Below are 21,549 nucleotides of genomic sequence, written 5' to 3' on the forward strand. Positions count from 1 at the left end.
TCTAAAAGGTCCCTATGTTTTTGTTCAATCAGTAGATATAGTGTAGAAGTTTAAGAACCACAGTTGCTACAAGATACTTCAGATAGCACTGGGATGCCAGCCACCAGCTGCAGCCCAGTTCAGTCTCATACTCAAGCCAAGCCAGTTATAATTATCTTAAGTAGATCTTCACAATGCCACACCGCCCCAAATTATTCTGCTTAATTCTGGTTCCAATAATCCACCACAGCTGTTATGAGTGCTAATGCTGTAACTGTGCTTCTGGGATAGAAATGCCTTCCCAGAATCGGGTCTTTAACATACCACAGTGACAATGTAGCAAAGAAGCATTGTTTGCTTCCAAACTGGGTGCATCCCAGAAGCACAATTTGCATCCTAAAGCAAGGATTTTTTTTTCTTTAACCAAACAGATTTTTTTAAAGTATTTTAAATAGAAGTTTCACTTTTGCTAACTTTACATAAAGCACGGATGGAATGTCTTGAAGAGCTGAGAAGGAGGCAGTGCTCCAACCCGGACTTTGTACAAAATAGCGCTAAGCGCGGCACCGATCGCAAAAGCCCTTTCAACTCCTCGTGCTTTGGAAAACGCAGAGTACTGCAGATGGAACAGAAAAATGGCCCCTAAGAAAGCAAAACAAGGCCCAGATGAAGACGGATTAAACGCCTCTTAGGTACCAGATCCCTGGAGCACGACACAGTGCTCCTAAGTGACCAACTATGCCGTGTGGACTGGCCCAGGTACCAGTGCAAATGCTACTGTGCCATCTGCTGGTTCTGTGCCCCTGACTCTCAGTCCCACAGCCTCCACTCCGTCCTCTAAAGAGGATGGTACCTACTTCATGGGGCGACTAAATGCAAGTGATGTACTTAGCCTAGAACCCGACCCGGAAGCAGAGAGCAGGAAGTACTCATTTTTAGTGAAAGTTAAAAGGTTTCATTCACTCATTTAAGATTACATCAACTTATCAACGAAATATAGGGCAGAAACTACATCTTCATATTTCACAGGCAAAAATCAAGAACCAGAGTTGTCAACTGGTCGGGGTAAGATCCTCAGGCTCGTCAGCCACTTAGCTAAGGCAGCTCAAGGCTCCTGCATCTATCTTCAGCCCATCACTCACTGGGAAGGAAAGCACTTTTTCCTCCAGAAAGAGAACAACAGGTTCATAGACCACAACCGGAGTTTGCTTATTTTCCAAGGCAAGTGAATCTTGGTGTGGGTATGGCAAATGTATTTTACTGTATTCGAGAAAGGCTCAGTGATGCAAAAGTAGCTGAGAAATACAGCACAGCTGGGAAGCTACTTTCCAGTAACACATTTATACTATGGAGGGGTAAATGAATGCAACATTTGTTGCCACTGTCACAGCCAGTGACAATCCTCAGTGGATATTACATGCATCTCAGCTGGTAATTCTGGGAAATGAGACATCACCTAAACGTCTTATCAACGCCCACATATGTATCTAAGTAAATGAATGTGCTGACCTTCTAGACTTTATCTAGAAGATTAAGAAATGCTCTGGCTTCACAGAAAATGGACAGGACAAAAACAACAGGAAGGAACTAGGGTCTGGACCTCCTTGACCAGTCAAGATGTCTGTCTTTACTGCACTTGGAAGGAGGCTACACTGCCAGCATCTGTCACAGATGCCTTCCGGGTCATCAAGAACAATTTTTAAAACTGAAATGAGCCCCACGTCATGTCCATTCCCTCATAGCCCCTGCTACCCATACATATGAACCACTCTGCCCACGGCAGCTGCTCTGGTTTGCCCCCAACAAATGGGTGGGCCCAGGAACTAGATCATGATTGGAACACGTCACTGCAACCCACGCTAGTCTGCCATTTCTATAGGAGGCAAACATTAGCCAGACCATCAGCAGAAGGTCTTCACTGTTAATATCCTCTTCCCTGGAAACTGTGAGCACTGAGGAATGAGTTCATTGCCACTGCCGAGCCCCTGCCTCGATCACATTTCCATCTACTCCAAGTTCCCTCCCCTGATACATCTCCAGTGAGCTTCTAGGCTAACCATGATGGATCAGACAGAGAGCCCTAGCTAACACACGCCAAGCAGAGATGCATATTCTTCAGCCTTCCATTTTGGGTGTGGCCCTCAGAGAAACCTCCTTCCACATGCCTGGGGGACATCTTGCTGTCATCTCTTATGTGCTTCTTTACACTTATTTTAATTAAGTACATACTTAATGTACTTACTTTTAAAGTTCTTATTACTTTTTTTTAATTGCAGCTTTAGTAAATGGATAATTAAAATAATTTCCGAAAAACAAATCCTCAACATCAAATAAAACCTTAACTGTCTCATAAATTTCTGTAGAGAAATAAATCTACCCTTCTACCTAACTATGTCAAATCCTAAGAAAACATGGTTTGGGTACTATTAAATCATCCCTGCAATTATACTCCCCAGTGTGTGAAGCCCCCGGAGTCAAACAGAGGAAGGAAAACCATGAGCTCGTCTTAGTCAAGCTGGAAGCTCCTTTCACTGAGCAGACTTAGTGTCTCCTGACTTAAGGGCAAAGTGAAATATCCTGCCCCTCAAAGCCATTTTCACACAAAACTCTACAATATGAAATAACAGCAAATGGAAGCCTCTAGATTGTGCACATGTTCTTAGAGGAGTAGTTAAAACCCTGAGTGCACACAGCAAAACCACACTGGAGGTGATGAGCATACAGCAGAGATGCTTCAGTTTGGGTTTTGAGTGTTTGCCAGCAGAAAACATTGGTATCCCTGCCACCCCGTAGGTTCTCGGGCAGGTACCACGGGCTTTCATAATATAGCTTGAAGTCCACTTTCCTCTATCAACTCTCCTATGTGAGACCAGTAATTCTCCTAAATCATCTAAAGATAATTTCCTACCATAAATCTCGATCACCCATTCATTTACCAGAGACCAATGGAGTAGATGATGCAGTAGTTAGCAACCTGTATGTAAGATTTAGTTGTAGCAGTCTGATACACATGACTATAAAGCTGAGGACCCTTAAGATCCAGATCTGGGAGCTGGGAAGATGGTTCAGTTGGTAAAAGTGTTTGCTCTGCACACGTAAAGTAAGCGTGAAGCCCTGGTACCCGCTGTGGCATGCGCCTGTGACCCCAGCACTAACACAATGTAAATGGTGGGGGTTGGGGGATTCCAGGGCTCACTGGCTGGATGCTGTAACTAAAATGGGGCACTCCAGGTTCTGTGAGAGAGTCCATGTCAACAATAAACAAGTCAACAAATGACTAAATAAAACAGAGAGAGAGAAAGACCCCCCAAAGGAAAATGTAGCTCTTACCTGTTGCACGCAGAGATGAGCACATTCATATTTGTGCCCTCCCACCTGCACATTCACACCCATTAATTAACCAGTATTGCTAATTAAATAATGCTGCACAAATTCCAATCGGTATTAATAACAATAATAATAAATGGAGTCAGATATTAGGGGTGGACAGCTAGAAGATCAGCGAAGCAGAGCGGCCAGCCACTAGAGAGTTCTTACTTCTACCAATGCTCAGACCAATGGGACCATCCTGTCCTCAGACTGCATCCTCCGACTGCATCCTCCGACTGACTGCCTAGACTGCAACGTTCCTGTCTCCGCCTTATATTCCACTCTCCGCCCAGCCATATCCCTCGCTGTGTCTCTACTTCCCCAGTGCTGGGATTAAGGCATGTGACTCCAAGTGCTGGGATCGCCTTTGTGTGAGCTCTGTTTCTCTTTTTGGCTGGTTCCATGTCGTGTAGCCCAGGGTGGCCTTGAACTTACAAAGAAACTTCTGCCTCTGTTTCCCACTGCCTGCCCTCAACGGCTAACTAGTGTGGCTAGCTTTTTACTCTGACTTCCAGGCAAGCTTTACGTGTTAGATCATAAACAAAATATCACCACAAAATAAAATTAAAGACAGTCTTTGAAAGAGTGGCTACCACTTAAAATGTGAAAAGCAAATAAAATCTTTATCATTTCTGTGGTGGCAAAAACGTCTAGGCTGAGGTAGGAGAACTGAAATTTACTGGGGCATTGAATTTTACTTACAAAATGGGTGAAAGTGAAATTATAGGGATTGTACTTCCCAAGGGACACTAGAAGTAAATTGTAGTTTATTTAGCAGTCTAACATGTTCTGCTGGCATTCACTGACTTCCTTAGTGATGGTCTTGCACCAGAAGACCTAAAGGTATTTTACAATTTTACTTATGATACTACATACAGAGTAAATTAAATTATGTATAATTAAGAATATGCTCATATCCTGAATTTTTCAAATGCCACAATTGATGGATATTATGCGTTTCAATGAACTGTTAGCCCGAACTGAGAGATCAACTCCCTTTCGATGATGGGAATAAGGATGCAATTTTAGTCAGTTCGTTCTGCTGTGTACCCAAGCAGCTACCAAACTCAGAACTACACACTAGGCATTGAGCACACAAGTGAACAAGAAAACTACACCTATTGTGATAGCTAATCTCACTTGCCTAGATTTTGAGTAAACATAGAAAAACCTCCTGGAAGTATCTATAAGGTATTTCAAAAAGGTTTAAGTGAGGAGGTAAGAACCCAGTTTGAGTGAACTCAGCACCTTCCATGGGTCCTAGACTGGATAAAAAGGACAAAGAAAAGAGAGAGCTGAACACCCCCAGTCTCTCTCTCTCTCTCTCTCTCTCTCTCTCTCCCTCCCTCCCTCTCTCTCTCTCTCTCTCTCTCTCTCTCTCTCTCTCTCTCTCTGCTTCCCGAATGTGCACACAATGTGATGAGCTCGCTCACACTCCCGCCACTGCAGCCAGAGCTGTTCTCTGGCCACCATGTGTCGTGTCATCCCCCCCCCCCACACACACACCATCACCACCACTGACAGACTTCACCTTCAGACCTTGAGCCCTTCCTCCGTTAAGCAGTCTTTGTCAGGTACCTAAGTCTAATTAATACACACTATCCCAAACAACTACAGGCATCTCCGGGGGTTGAGAAGCCACAGTACGTGCAATACTGCCTGGCAGTCAGGATGAACACTCATTCTCCCTTACTCCAAAGCAACTTGCTTATCCTATCGTTCCTAGCCACAGAAGAAAGCTCTGTTTTCTCGAAGTTCGGTAAATGACAACCAAAGATCTTGGAGGAGAGTTCAGAGGGCCAGTCTCAGCAATGGCTGCATCCATGCACGGTCTTTCTGGACTGAAAGCAACGATCAGAAAAGACAGCAAGAGTGAAGCCAAGGGCTGAACTTAATCTTTCAGTTTCAAATACCAGTTTAATTAAGCCAGGGAATGCTCAAGAAAATGACAGGAAAAACTTCCTCCCTCCCACAGGTTTATGAAGGCAGGGAAGAGGCTAAGAGAGCCCTCGTCGGGGGTCAACATGGCTTGTTCCAGACAAACTATCTAGGTGCACTCCATTTAAAATGTGCAAAAAAATGCTATCTTGACTCACCAACTTTTTGGTGTGAAATTAAATGGACTAATATCTATAAAACGTTTGTTCTATGGTGTTTTATCACAAGCAAGTCCTAAGCCAGAGTGGCTGAGGGTCCATGTTCGAGCAGATGTCTGGGTTTGGATCCTAACATCACCATACCCTTAGCTGTGCTCCTGTTTAAAATAACAGCATCTTGCCAACAGGGTTTCTGTGACGCTTTAATTGGCTGATATATCTGCAGCACTAAAAGGACCTGCAGGGTCCAGAAAGTGTTGTGAAGGCTAGCAGCCACCGTTATCTTCTCGAGGAGAAAGTCAAAGTCAGCCCAACTGGAGGAAGTGCACCATGACCCCATGAGGAAATGAGCATTCACAAAACCCAGAGAACTTTACTCCCAAAATAGGCACGGTGCATTGTTTATTAAAAATCTTCAGTTTCTTCAAGGCCCTGCCAACCAAACATTTTGACAAATATAAAGCATCTGATTCTGAGACAATGCTTCCTGTTCAACTGCAGGTTGACAACTGTGGCACTACGTATCCTAATGACTAAATATATCTAAGGGAAACAGAAGTTTTCAAATCTAATGCTATTCCTCAATCATAGCTCATAGACAAAGATTGCTGAGATTATGTGCCAACACAGAACAGGACCCTAAATGAGAAAACAGCGGTCCCAGACGGCTGATGAGGCAGGAGGACCTCTGTCAGTTCGAGGCCTGCTGGGCTGTAGAGCGAGAGAGACTCTGTCTCAAAGAGAGGGTGTGTGATGAGGTGTGTGTGTGGGGGTGTGTGTGTGTGAGGGGGAAGGAGTGTGTGTGTGTGTGGTTTGTGGTGGGGGGAGTGTGTGTGTGTGTGTGTGTAATATATGTGTGTGAAATTTTAGTTTTTTAGATGTGACATTTAATGAAATGACACTTTCAACTGTCTGTCAATGAAAATATACATTAACTGAAACTAAGTCCATCTTCCATTCAGAACAAACTCATTTGCCACATGTTCTCTCTCTGGTTATTGGAGACCACTCTTAATTCATTCGTCTCTTGGGGTCTTCTACACCCAGTCTCACGTTCAACATTGTTCTACTTTGGAGACTCTGTTCTAGGACTAACCACCAACTTCCAGACTACATTTCCACCTCTGGCCTTGTCGCTGAGTCCCCTCAGTGCCAAACATTTGCAGGTCAGTGTTCTCTTCTTCTACACTAGAATTTGCAAAGTTGTATGAATGGGTCATAGTGTACTACAGATTGTCGGGGGAAATGCTGTGAAACAATCTAACCTCTCTTGTGTAATCTTCGGTTCATTCACGAATTTTGCTATGTATGTCTTGAAATGATGTAAAACTGGGAGATGTATGTCTGTATCTCTTCTAGGATCAGATCCTAGCAGACTGTTCAGGAAAGGGTCACCTCCATAAGCGCACTGCGCACACCTCACACAATCAGGAGGGAAACCAGACTTCAGGCCCGACCTTGGAGCAGCCAATGGGAGACAGCTCTGTGACCCCGGAGTATTCTCCCGGGTAAGGTTTGCTTTTGTAGAGGTGGGCGGAGTCTGAGCAGTTGGCATCAGCATACGGTGTTGCCTGCACAGATGACTTGACTCCAGTGAGAGCCCAGCAATGAGGCTCAGGTGCCAGCAACGCTGCCCATTGTCCCACGGTGGAGGGAGCACCTGGGGGCCGTCCCGGGCTTCTCCAGGAATTTGCATTGTGTGCCTTTCCCTCTGCCCCATTACCTCCACCTATGGGTTAGGAGCTGAATGGTGTTATAGGGACTTCCAAAATTACACCCTGTTCTTCCTTACGCCTTTGGTGGAATCCTTTACATTCACACTAGAGTTATAAGCATCTTACCCCAGTACTTTGTCATTAGAAAATTTAAAGTTTATTTATTGGTATTTATTTACTGGGAGAGCATGCACATACCACAATATGAGTGTGGAGGTCCCAGGATACTCTGGGGGCGGGGGTATGTGGGCGGGGTACGTGGGCGGGGACAGGTGGGGGGTGTAGGTGGGTGGGGGTTGGGGGGTCAGTTCTCTCCATCCTCATGTGGGCCCCAGATTGTCAGGCGCGGAGGCAAGCACCTTATCCTCTCAGGCACCTCAAGCAACCCTCCTTTTCCCCAGTCCTCAGTTATCAATCATAAATTTGCCTCTTCTCCTGCCCTTTATAGTCTTAAACATCTTTACATGAACTTGTTTTTTATTCTTCAGGGTTCCCCCTCCCTCCCAGATTATAGTTCTTTGACCTCAAAAATCCCTGGGCACTTTGCCAACATCTTCCTGTGAATCATACTCAAACGCCAAACACCACAGACTCAGTTTGTAAAACAATGGCGCATCCCTGTAATTAACCCAAAGACACAGAACTGCCGGCTCACACACCCTACCCACCTCACCCATGCCCATCTCCTATTCCAACCAATCCTGCTGGGAATTCAGGCCCAAACTCCCTTTCTTTCGGCTCACAACTTCTTCTTTGTAACTAAACTGTCAGCAAATGGTGGCTCTGTATTCAAGTCTACCCACTTTGAACACTGCTCTAATAGCCCAGCCCATACCTGTAACAGCTTCAAAAACAGCCACCCAGGCTTTAAGTCTACCCTCCTATGGCCATTCTCAACACAGATGCTGGAGCAATCTTGCCAATCACAATCCAGATCCAGCCCTGCATTACTGGAACCCCTCCCCTGGCATCTTGACATGATAATAGAGCATCATGGGGGTACAGAGACAGCCAGAAGGCCAGCATGGCTGGAATTGGAGGACACACTCAGCAAGGATTTACTGAATGGATGTATTTAATTGATGTGTCAAGATGTAAGCCTTTAAATACTCGGAGATAACTATTTATATAACTCTACAGCTACCTAAATAGAACTCTAGAGGAAGAAGCAATAAAAACCTTCCTTTGATGACCAAAACAAATCATTTGGGGGTAGAACGTTAGCACAGTGCTGGAGTCCCCCGGGCTACACAGCAGCAGCATCACCAGATTTCACTAGAGAAGCACTCAACAGTAGCTTCCCAATGGTCCTGCTAAGCCACATCCCAGGCCACCTTGAGACGAACTTTACCCATAAGTCTGTCTACACCACCGCCGACAAGCCTGGTGTGCTCATGATCACAGAACACTTCCAGAATGTGCTTGTTTCCCCACATCCTACAGGGGGTTTCATGAGTCTTCTTGGGTCTTTTAAAATACACGAAAACCCCTGTCCCAATCCCTCTCACTGGACTCCCTGCTGGATGATTTTGGCATAATTACTTTGATTTACATCATTCTATTTTGAAATTTAAAGTCAGTCCCTTTAACCCTATTTCCAGTGATTATTACCACTTTATTATTATTACTATTATTATTATTATTATTATTTGGTATAGAGACTTTATTAATATTACTATAGTTAAGGTTTAAATTAAGGAAGGGCTGGCTTTTTCATCTAGAGAGTTCATGCTCTACCATTTCTTCTGCCTTGCCATTAGATTGTGCTAAGAAAGCTACTGTTATGTTTGTAGCTAAGTTACCATCGAGAGAACACATTTTGAGGCAACAAAGGAATGTAAAAGAAGGGATGAATGAATGACCTAGCTATATAGGATAAAAACGTGCTCCTGCAGACATTCCAACCCAATTCCCTGTCTGCAAGGCAGGAATGAACATGCACGTGCCACAGGGCTGTAAGAAAACTGTGTGAAAATATGAGCAAGGCTCCCAGAGCTACGACTGCAGATAGCAGGCAGTTACCAAAAAGCTCTGACTAGGAGAAGGGAGGAGAGGGAGCCCCAAGGGGAGAGGAAGAGGAGGAGGGGGGATGAGAAAAGAGGGAGAGGAAAAGTCCAGCTCCGAGCTGGGACCAGCCAGACGCTGGGTATTTACGCCTGTGGCTGTGCCCTCACTGTGATGAGTCAACTGTCCTTTGCGGTGTCTCTAGCATCCTATGCCGACAATGTTAGCAGCATTATTTGTCCCTCCTAACCCTAATCTCTTCTGTGAACTTTTCTACCCAAACTTCCATGCTCTCCCTACCATTTAGATCCCGTCCCTACTCACAGCTAGCTTCCGCCCAGCTACTTCTTTTGATCAAACCTGACGGAATCCTCTTTGCCTGTGTTGGAGAAGACTCCCTTCTCAAATGTTAATGCCTTGTCTCAAGTGGATATATACAGAGGCTAGGTTACATGAAGACAAGGAAGTGGACAAATTATGGTTAGCTGAAGTTTCTGACTCATTCAGGGACACCTATTCCCTGTCCTGCTCTTGCAAGATAAACAAATGTCCCATTCCCCCACTCTGCAAGCTGGAACCAGCCCCTTTGATCCGCGAGGACACTTGCTAAGTACTTTCTTCATTTGAAAATGCCATGTGTCTACACTATATGTTCTCATTAATCTTCACTAGTGACTGGGATTGTCTGAGGGAGATTTCCGGCTTCCTCAATGGCTTATGGAGCCATGGTCCTCAACCATAGGTGGGGAGGCAGCAATTTCTCTTACTACACAGCTGCAGACCTACCTACTTTCGTCTCCTACTGGCTGTTAGTAAATCCTTACCACCAACACTTCACATTGTACCCCTTTCCAAAAGCATTCAGCTCTCCCTTTGACACCCTTTGAGAGTGATGCATCAGAGAATCCAGTGCAGGTGTAATAGCAAAAAAATCTCACTATCTGTGCTGACTAGTTCTATGTCAACTTGACACAAACTAGAGTTGTATTTTTAGAAAAGGAGCCTCAATTAAGAAAATATTCCACCAGGTTGACCTGTGGGCAAGCCTGTAACCCATTTTCTTGATTGATGATTGATGGGGGAGAGGGGGGCCGATTCAGTTCATTGTGGGCAACGCCACCCTTGGGCTGGTAGTCCTGGGTTCTATAAGAAAGCAGGCTGAGCAAGTCATAAGGAACAAGCCAGGAAGCAGCACTCTTCCATAGCCTCTCCATCAGCTCCGGCCTCCAGGTTCCTGCCCTGACTTCCGAGAATGATAGACTACAAGCTTCAAGAGAAAATAAACCCTTTCCTCCCCAAGTTGCTTTTTGGTCATGGTGTTTTTTCAGAGCAGTAGAAATCCTAACCGAGACTCTATGGTTATCTCCAACTTCAAACAGAAAGAATTCAAAACAGAAGGGCATGAGATCCTTTTGGGACAACGGGAGCACCCCTATATCCTAAGGCTGTCTGTGGCATGGCTGTCTATGGCTGTGTGGAGAATGGTGCCAGTCCAGGCAAGCAGCAGACAGACACTGGGAATCTGTGAGGGTGAGGAAAGACAGACACACCAAGGAAGTGGTATCTGACTGGGCCGGAAAAGAGGGTAGGTAAGAATGCCCACAGATTTAACTGTGTCTACTATACATTCATGACTAATTATAATGCATATTGAGGATGTTAACATCTGTAATTATCTCTCCTCCTCACGTTGTACCTTGATCCTCTGTGGATCCCGAAGGAATGTGTGGCAGATCTCACCTACTCAGGGACAAGCTACTGGGACTCAGAGGCTTAGTCATCTGTCACTCCTACAGAGTCAAACATGGGCCTTTCAAAAGCATGTGTGGCAGGACTAGGAAAAACGGCCTGGCTACACCAGTTTGGGGTCCTGAGTCTGTACCTAAGCCAAGCTTGTAGCATCATCTACATATGCACATCCCCAGTGCTCCTATGACAAGACCGGGGAGCCGGGAGGGGGAGAGGCAGGAGAATTCTAGACATGTGCAACAGCCAACAGCAAAGCAGAGACGTGGTCTCAAACAAAGTGTAGGGGAAAGACTACACCTGGACCACACCTCCAGATGCACACCACATGTACACACACACACACAGAGAGAGAGAGAGAGACAGAGAGACAGACAGAGAGAGAGAGAGAGAGCACAGGCACATGGAAACATTACAAAGCCTCTGAAGGAAAACAAAAAGGCAGAATGGCATACAGGGAGACTGTAAGTTGCAACTCAGCCATTCCATTTCCGCTTCCTCCTTTTCCTGGACTGTAGCTCTTTAGCCTATCTACTTGCAGTGGTGTCCTACCCTCTCCCTTTATTGCACAAGACCCTTCCAGGCCCAAGTCCTTATCCCACACAGCTGTATCCCTCTGCCTCATCATCTTCTCCGGCCTCTTCCATTCTGTGGTCCTGGGGTTCAGCTCAGTGTTTATTTCATCTCATTAAGCATCAGAGTCACTCTCTGCCCAGCTGATTTTACATTCCTCTAGACCAAAAGCTGCATCATATCTGTTCTGCGGGCCCCTCACCCGTTCCTGCCACCTAGACATGCCCTCAAACACAAAAGGACCCGGTGAAGACTTGTTTAAGGACTAAGCCTGTCCAGTGTCCTTACCTTGCAGGGTTTTCATTGAGTCTCCAGTTCAAAAGTGCACAGAACAAAGTTAGACATCAAAGTGTTCTTTCCCAAGCAACACACATCCATTTCTTCTAAAATTTGCAGTCACCAAACCAACAGTGAGTGGCTTTGGCAATTACAGAAAAGAAAAAAAGGTTGGCACACAAAGAAGGACCTGCTCTGTAACCCCTTCCCAGTGGCACTGCAGACGAGGGGCTTGTCACTCCAGGGCAATTCAGTAAAGTAAATACTCACTGCATACTAACTTTCCCCAACAAAGAGATATGGGAAGAGGTCAGTGACCTCACACTTCAAAAATGAAATTTCACATGTTGAAATGAAACTGTACTTTTAAACTTCTGGAATGGACACTCAGCTACTTTTCACTAACAGCTATAGAATAATTCTATGCAAATTGCATTAAATCCACAAATTGCTATATGACAGAATCTAAACATAACAAATGCGTCAGAATGTGGCCCCAATAATACTAATTTCTTTGGGTGGGGGAGGCAGATCTTGACGTTTCAAACTAGCATACAAGAAAGAATAACTGGACAGTTGACTAAAATGAGCAGGTTAGCCCTTGGTTGGTCTGGATCCTCCTGGGAACACACTTTAAGTTCTGGAAGACATCGGATAAACAGAGAAGGACAAAAAGAAATAAAACTAGAGAAACCAAAAGAAGACACTCTGAAAGCAAGATAACTGAAGAACTTCAGCGAGTCTACGAATCAGTTTCCCTTGGGAAGGGAAACTGGTGAACACAGGCTCTACCACGGTCTAAGATGAGGATGCCCATGGCTGGCATCACCAAAGCGGGTTCATCTCAGCTGACTGTCTATTTCCCACTCTTTGTAGGAAAACACACAACATAAAAATCACATCTTAACTGATGTGCTACCTGAAAACCATGGAATCACTATTTTTGAAATTATCTTCATAAACAAAATGAAAAGGTTCACATTGTTTCTAAAACTATTATTATTGGGTTTTTGCTTGTTTGTTAACCACAAACACTGCTGTAAGAACCTGTCTATAGCAGTTGGAAAGATGACTCAGGGTTAAGAGCACTGGCTGCTTTTCCCAGAACCTGGGTTCAATTCCCAAAAGCACATGACAGCTCACAACCATCTGCACCTGTAACTCTAGTCTTGGAGGATCTGACCCCTTCTTCCAGCTGTAAAAGGATGTTCTTACGTGAAATTTCTAGAGCTCTTTCTGGCCCTGGAAGCCTCCCTATTGTGACCACAAAAATGGTGATGGCCACATGTTCATGTGACCCTGAGATTCCTTCCTTCCTTCTGTCTACATGAGTTCATCATAGCAAAGGCAAGGATAAACCTGGCATGGTGGCATGTGCCTATATAACTCTAGCACTTAGGAGCTGGAGCAAGAGGTTCAGAAGTTCAAGGTCACTCTCTGCTACACAGCAAGTTCCAGGCCAGCCTGGGCTACATGAGATCCCACCAATTAAAACACAGCAACCATCAAAGACAAAAGAAAATGAAAGCCCTCACTTAGAAACAGAGTAAAGTATAAGACCTAGACAAAAGTCCAGTGTAACAGTGGAGTCTGATCCTAAGTTTTTTTGTTGCTGTTGTTTTTCAAGACAGGGTTTCTCCGTGTAGCTTTGTAGACCAGGCTGACGTCAAAGTCACAGAGATCCACCTGCCTCTGCCTCCTGAGTGCTGGGATTAAAGGCATGGGCCACCACTGCCTGGTGCTAAGGCTTCTTCTTCTTCTTCTTCTTCTTCTTCTTCTTCTTCTTCTTCTTCTTCTTTTTTTTTTTTTTTTAATAACAAACAAACAAAAGAACTAAGAAAGTAAGAGAGCTGAGGAATAATAATAATATGATGATGGGTAAGTTAGACAATTTGACTATGGCAGTAATTACGCAATGTGTCTACCAAGTTAATGTTTGTTGATAAAATGTTACTCTAACTTCTTTGGCGTGTGAAGATAATAAAGAATGGAGCTCTGTAATATCTGCCTGAATGAAGGTTTGAGGAACCCAACACAATGAGAATTAATTTAACCAGCCAGTTAATACCAGGCTCTAGTAAAAATGCTAAGAAAAGCTGTAGTGGCAACTGTCATTTAAAATAGTAAAACTGACCATTTCTTTTACATTCCTATAAATAAAACATTGTTATTTTCTTTGATGTTCAAGTTCAGATGAGCGCGGAGTCACAGAGCACCACAGTACACATTTCTGCAGGTGGTTAACTTTTCCAGAGACCATACTAAGGGACGAAACATCAGAAAAGCCTGGCTGTGGTCAGCAGAAACCCCCCTTGCTGGGCTCAGTCTGTTCCCCCTTCTCCTTCCTAGGGGAAGATGAAAACCAGCTGTGCAGTTTTCCCTTTCAGACTCCTTTTTCCTTCCCGCCTGGCCCATGCCCTCCCTTAAGAGAAGTCGAAACACAGCAGGTGATTCCAAAGGCCAGCTGGCCCCTGGATTGTCCCTGGGGCCGGAAAAAGAAACCCTTTTACACCTCTGCAATGAAGTCACTAACCTGGTAAAAGAAAGGTTCTCCCAAAAAAGTGTGGAATTCTAGAAATGCACTGATAGATACATTCATGCAAAAAAAAAAAAAAAAAAAAAAAAAAACCCAGCGGTGCTTCCAGAGCAGCTTACAGCCAGCACTGTGGGAGCTCCCCTGGCATGGCATGTGTGTTGGGCTGCAGTGAAGCTTGGCACAGACTATTTTTGACTTGTGCCCTTGGGTTTCTTGTCACTGGCAGCCTCTGCATATAGGTAGCTTTAGAAATGTAGCATTCCCTTCTATCCTCCAATCTGCCACGTCAGTCCCTCAGTTATTCCGAAAGGGACCTGTACTAGATCACAGAGCATCCTCCTGTGTGCTCCTGTGCTACACGCCTGTTACTGAGTATCTTCTGCATTAAACACCTGTTGTGCTTGAACATGAAAACAATGTAAACACCTGATTTGATCAACAAATACAACTTAGCAACCCTATGGCATTGTGTGTGTGTATGACCTGCCTATCTCAAGCGGAGAGACTGAGTGATCGCTATTTAAACTGACTGGGGCCTATTCAATTTTTCTAAAGTTTACTGCCTATTTGTGTTTAGTTTTGACCTTTGAGATGGGTCTTACTATATAACACCATAGTTCACTATATGCTCAGGCCTGGGACTCAAGGCAATCCTTCTGCCTCAGTATCACTACCATGCCGGAAGTCTTCAGTCTTTCCTAAAAGAGTGTGGAGGCTAGTTAATTAAAATGCTGGGGATTTTAATATGACTAGCTAGTATATTCCACAATAATTGAGGACGATCGTAACTATGAATAAATAACCCCCCCCAATTTATTTTGGCATGAAGATATATACATTCAGTGATGAACTCCTTCTGACCCTGTCTAGGACAAAGCTGATGCAAACCGCCCATAGCAGGCATGTCCTATGTGTTAGGGGAGCTAGAGAGAGAGAAAACTCAGTACAATGTGCACGCAAGCAAAGGACCTGAGTTCAGACTTCCCAGCACCCAGCTAGGAAGATCTTTATTTGTTACATTTTTACAACAAGATTTTCACTAGCCCAATAATGACTCACCTAACAAGTATTCAAGCACAAAACACCAAAGCATATCTTGTTCATTAGCAGAGCCTGTACATATTACTGAACGTAGACATTCTTCTCCTTTGAGAGCAGATTCACATTTCTACCGAGATCATGTTTCCAAATGATTCCAAGAGAACCGAAACCCAGTGGGCAACCCAGGGAGAATCTTAACCCACGTTAAAATTCAGTGTTATTCTTGAGTTAAGAACTGAACAAATGACTCCATTCAGGAAGTAAACAGATGGCCTCAGCATCTTTTCTTCTCTTTCCAAACTAAAATCGCCCTCTTTCTTCTCTGACCCTAAGGAACAGACTCTGAGAATCTGTCTCCTCTGGCAGGTTTATACTTCTGTGGGCATCTGCAAAAGAATCCAGAGTTCAACCCTCCAACAGGCTGCGGCCTGTCGCCATATGGCAATTAGCAGCGCTGCAGATAGCACATCAAGACCAGTTAGAGACCAAAGCTAGTTCACAAGAGCTCAGAGTGCAGCCTGGGGGTCTTCAGGCATGAGAAGAGGCCTAGCAGTGAGGTCCTTACCAAGCTGAGATGGGGATGGAGAGGAGGGCTTGAGGACAAAAGGGGAGCTATCTGTAAACAGTTGCAGAAGCCTGAGAATACAGGAGCATCGGGGAGCTGGCAGTTCATGGGCAGTGCCTAGAAGATATAATAAAGTGGAAAGTGGGCCTATAGACATCTGAAATGTGAGCCTTCAGCCATGTGAACTTGGAGTTACAGACAAAGAAGCATTATGTGTGCAGTTTGTTTGTCTCTTTCGGTTAAAGGCACGTCACAGACGACCTGTAAAATGATCCATTGGGTCTCCTACCTTCAGCATTTCCACTGGCTCCATCTCCACTAGGCTAAGTGTGAACTAGCACACCTTGTGTGGAATGCAAGACTATTAGGCCACTTGAAAACGGTAAGCATGCAGATGGCTGCCTGATCAAGATCACGGCCTGTCCTCCAGCCGAGGAGCCGCTTATGAAGCTGTAGATGAGTTAGTAAAAGTGATGGCCCAGTGTTATACTTTCTGGTTTTCTTCCATTTCTGAACGATGTCGCCATCGGCTAAGCAAATCACCCTCCTACATAACACTGAGCTCTGAAACACCAAAGAACCGCTTGCATGCTACATTTATTTATCGTATACACAGAGAAGTATTTTCTTTGAAAAACATGTCTAATTTTTAAAGGAGATTTCCCATTTAGAACGGAACAGTAGAGAAGGCCTGTGGAAACATCATTTCCAGTTCTTGCTACCAGCAAACAGCTGCATACAAAGTCTCGGGAGTCTGGGATTCTGACCTCTACATCCCACTCAGACACTAATTCATCATATGGATTTTATGGGAAGATAATTTCCCTGGAGACTACCCTGGGTTTAGACACCAGCTTCATTCCCATGTCCACCCTTGACTGTAGGGACACAGATCTGGGTTGTGCAGTCCAAACATCTGCTAGTAATTCAGTGACTTCCAGAGGGTCTTAGTCTACAAATCACAATGGGAAGAGATAATGTAATTCCAATATGAGAAAGTCTCAAAGGCACTAACTACATTAATAGGAACAGTCCTGCCCTCTGCCAGACATTCTTCCAGTGGGGTCGTTGGTCATAGCAACTCTTCAGGTGCCTTTCCCTCATTCAGAATGGCAAACACTCAGCCCCTCTCAGGAATGGACTGAAGCTTCCACTGATACAGTCCCCTCGTTAACAGCCCTGGCTGTCGCCCAAATGCCCGCCCAAAACACAAGCAAGGACAATGAAAGGGTAAGGCCGGTTAAAATATTTACTATATTTAGGACTGAGACATCCTAATGGCTGAAAAGATATTTGAATTAGGCTGTAATCAGTCTCTCTCTGGTTTCCTTGACTGATTTGGAAACAAAGATTACCACTGCATTAACCCAAATTATTCCCCTCCTTTTCCTCTACTTGTTAAAATCCCAACATTAAGAATTATGTGATTTCTCTCATGTGACACTGACGAACCAAGACAAGAAATAAACGGAAAAGTATTCTATCACAAATAATATACAGAAATGAGGGTGGGGAAAAGCTTTGTTTCATCCAGGAGTGTATTTTCACAGATCCCAAGGCTGTCTCAGAGAGTGAAATAATTTTCTATAATTTTCTATAAAGCTAAGGACTTTGTGAACTCGCTAAGCACGAAGGTAGACGCAGACAAGCATTGCCCTAAGATGATAGTGACTTCACCAGGCAAACCCAGCTGACCTCTTACGGTGCTTTCTCTCTCTCTCCATCAGGCCCCAAGCGCAAGGAAGAAATGTGGGAACAATCTCCACCCAGCGGGACCAGGAACAGAACCAAAAAACCCTACCCCGCAAAGGCATAGACTGTATTCTTCTGTCCATTTCCCTCCTTGTCAAGGTACTTTGTTTTGAAAAGGAAAAATTGTCTTTTACTGAGTGATTTCACTATCTCTTTTCGGTCTGGATATTAAAATGTACTCTGTAGGCCAGTGTGTTCACTTAATTACTGACACTGATAACATATCCCAGTGAGTAAGATGATCTTCCAACACTCAAGTTCTCTAGGTTGTTCATCACTCAAGTTCTCTAGGTTGTTCAGTCGTATTTCCCGCTTTCTATAGCCAAAGAAACTCCAAGAGCCTATCCCCGCTACTAACTTGGTGTTTTGGCTAAGCCCATTCTGAGGCATCACTAAAATCATATATTAAATCCAACTTTTTCTCCCTTTTCACTAAAATAGATTTTACCTCACTAAAAACAAACAAACAAACAGTGGGATGGGGAACCGCGTCTGTACGTTGACTTGAAAGGAAAACAGTAATGCATGAGCAAACACTCCGGTGCGTCCTATAGTGCTGTTTTGTTTTTTCCACACATGTCGTATATTATGAAATCTTCTACAAAACACCAATATTTTCATCTCATAAGGGGTGGTACTGTGGTGCAGTGGAACAAAATCTGGTACTACTCGTGTGTACGACCAGAGTTCAGTTCCCAGCTCCCATTCCAAATTAGAAAGCCCATAACAGCCCTTAAAGCCAGTTCCAGGAGACCCGACGTCCTGCTCTGACCTCTGCCGGCACCCATACTCACATGCACTCCCAGACAGACACATCATTTTAAACTGATAATAATAAATATTTTTTAAAATTTTCACCTCATGAATGCTATCGTTTATTAAGAAAATGTAAAAACTTAAGGAAACAGAATTACTAAAAGTGAAAAGTCTGTAACATGAAAGATAATGAAACTATTTCTAGGGAGAGGTTCTTCCTTCCTTAATACATCGTTGACTAAGCAGCAATAAACACCAAATGTATTCAAGAATGTACTAGAAAGTCCCTAGAAACCAACGTGTCAATTCCTGACCTAAAGCATTCCAGGTAAATGAGGCTGGCTTCTCATATTGGAAGCAAGGGATTGGGTTTCAATATGAACGCTTGCTGGCCTAAACTGGCATTGCTGCCTCAAAGGAGAGATGAGAAACTTCTCCAGTCTCAACTTAGCTCAGATCCAGCCGGGACAGATTCTGAGCCCATGTGGCATCGCTCATAGTGCACCCTACACCAAGTCAAGCACACACACGCACACACACACACACACACACACACACACACACACACCACACCCACCCACGCACACACACACCACACACACACTACACCACACATGCACACACGCGCGCGCACACCACACACACACACACACACACACACACCACACACACACTACACCACACATGCACACACGCGCGCGCACACCACACACACACACACACACACACACACACACACACACACACACTCATCCGGGCGGGCCCAGGCGGCCTCCGGCTGAGGTTACCCAACCACCCCGGGGTGTTGATGGAGTGCGGGGGCTCTGGAATCCTGCGGCTGTGGCTGGGGGTGGCTCAGTACCGGCTTCCCGGGCTTCTGCAGTCGGGAGTAGCACAGGCAGAGCCATCAAGGGCGCACACGACCACCACCACCCTTAGACGATTGGTGTAGAGAAGGAAGGAGACACGAGGCGGTGCCACCCAATCCCGCCGGAGCACCGGAGTCCGGGCCCGTCCAGTCCCCGTTATTCACTACTGATCTCGGTGCAGCGGTGGAGCCGGGCTCAGTGCTGGGCACTCGGGTGGGAGACCCGTGGAGCCAGGCGAGCCGGCCGGGATGCAAAGCTCAAGGGGATCGGCGCGCAGCGGGAGACGTGGCTCCGGTTGCCTGGCAGAGGGACCGGTCCCTCGCAGGCGGAAAGTTTCCCCGCGCGTGGCCCACCCCCGCGCCCCGATCCTCCCTCCACCCCCGCTCACCGCTCCGTCCTCCCGGGCGTCTTCTCGCCGCGTCCCCGAGGGGCGCTCAGACTCCGGACCCCTGGAGTCCGGCCCTCAGCGCGCACGCCGAGCCATCCGAGCCCAGGGCGCCGCGCCCGGGATGCGCCGCGGCAGCCTCCAGCGACCGTGCCGGTCGGACGGACGGGGCGGGGACGGTCGGCGGAGGGCGGGCCGCAGCAAGGCTCGGCCTGGGGCGGAGGAAGCCGCAACGTCAGCAGAGCCGGGGAGGCGACGATGGGGAGGGGGAGAGCCGGACCCCCGGGCGGCCCAGTCTCGACGTTGGCCCGCGCTCTCCTCCGCGGTCCCTGCCTTCCCGCCCCGCGACCGAGATCCCACGCACCCTGCCCTGCCCGGCCGCTTTGGCTCCTGTTGCTCTGGTTTCTCGTGACCTGCGAGCTTCAGGTTCCACTCTAGAATCGCACCCAAAGAAAAGATAACTTCTGGAGGCCCTGGGGGAGGGGCCGCTGCGTCGGCAAAGCGCTGGAAGAGGAAAGCTGAGAATTTAAAGAATCCCACTCCCGACGCTAGTACCCAATCCCCTCTCCAGGCTCCAAAATAGTTACACTCCAGTTGCCTCCCTCCTTCACCCTCCCCCTTTCCTGCATTCAGTCTTACTCTCAAAGAGAACGGGGAGTGGGGGGATCACCAAATCCGAAGCAGTTGTCGCCTACAGTGAAGCAACAAAATCCGGGGAATCCTACTGCACCGAATCCAGCAAGCTGAACTGATTTGAATCAGCAAAAATAAAGGGTTGGGGGCGACAACTTGGAATTCACAGCTCACGAGCGAAACTATCTTATCTCGTGTGTGTGTGTGTGTGTGTGTGTGAGAGAGAGAGAGAGAGAGAGAGAGAGAGAGAGAGATGACTGATGCACCCAAATTCTGTTTATTCTTTCAATGAAAAGTAGCCATCAAACTCGGCTATCGGCTATCTAACCAGGCCAGGGCTGGACCTCCCCCCTCAGAGTTAAGGTAGTTAACCTAGCAGAGCTAGATTCCGTGAAATGGCGCGGCAGGTGTGAGTCACTTACCCTTTCATTAGAATGGGTGTTTCACTCAGCCCCTAGGCTCTCTCCATCTTAGCTATGAGTCCTGAGAGACAACCACACTGTGAGGAAAGGTTAAGGGTTTTGCAATCAAGAACTTCCTCACCACAGATTTAAAAAGAAAAGCAACATTACTGTTAGGCTTTGAAATGCTAGCTCAGAAAAATCACGGATTTGCATAAACTTCCTGCTCTTTTAGCCATGGCCTGAGGGAAGGAGTCAGAGCCTAGTTCAGTATTAGCTGAGAATTAATATTCAAAACCTTATTTTGTGCTTTAGTGGGGACCTCAGAAAGCTAAGCTACCTTCAGAGCCTGCATCTCATCTGTAGAACAGTTCCTATACTAACCCTTCTACATACAATAAAATGACTTTATTGAAAGTTTGCTGTATGTCAGGCACTGTGCTAAGGTATTTATTTTAGTAGGACAAATTGTGTCAGCGCCTAACTGCAGTGTGTATATACACATACATACATACATACATACATACATACATATATATAATTCTGAGAGAACTTCCACTTGTCTTCTCAAATTGGAAAAAGACTTTAAAGAAACCATCTCATCTAACTTGTAGTCACTAATTCTCCCAGTTAATATCTTAGTATCATTAAAGAACTGTAATTAAAAAAACATTTCTTCATACCTGTCATTGATGATTCAATCTTGTAGAAACAAGACTGAAAATCCTTCAGAGGAAGTACAGCACCCACCGCCTTGTGCTTGCCAACCCCCACTCACCTATGACTGATGTGATGACTTTGGAAATCTAGCTATGAATGACACTGACTTTTGAAGAACCCCATGAAGCTCTCA

General features: G+C 45.6%; 1 protein-coding gene across 1 annotated transcript in view; it reads right to left on the reverse strand.

Moving 5' to 3' along the window:
• The window catches only part of Dse (dermatan sulfate epimerase), a 45,529-nt gene extending 25,719 nt beyond the window's left edge, over positions 1–19,810 (reverse strand). Inside the window, exon 1 of the mRNA XM_051175533.1 lies at positions 19,666–19,810. The gene's annotated coding sequence lies outside the window, so the exon portion shown is untranslated. The remainder of the gene's footprint in view (positions 1–19,665) is intronic.
• Positions 19,811–21,549: the final 1,739 nt, after the last annotated feature.

The sequence above is a fragment of the Phodopus roborovskii genome, unplaced genomic scaffold (genome assembly GCF_943737965.1).
Source record: "Phodopus roborovskii unplaced genomic scaffold, PHOROB, whole genome shotgun sequence".
Lineage (NCBI taxonomy): Eukaryota > Metazoa > Chordata > Mammalia > Rodentia > Cricetidae > Phodopus > Phodopus roborovskii.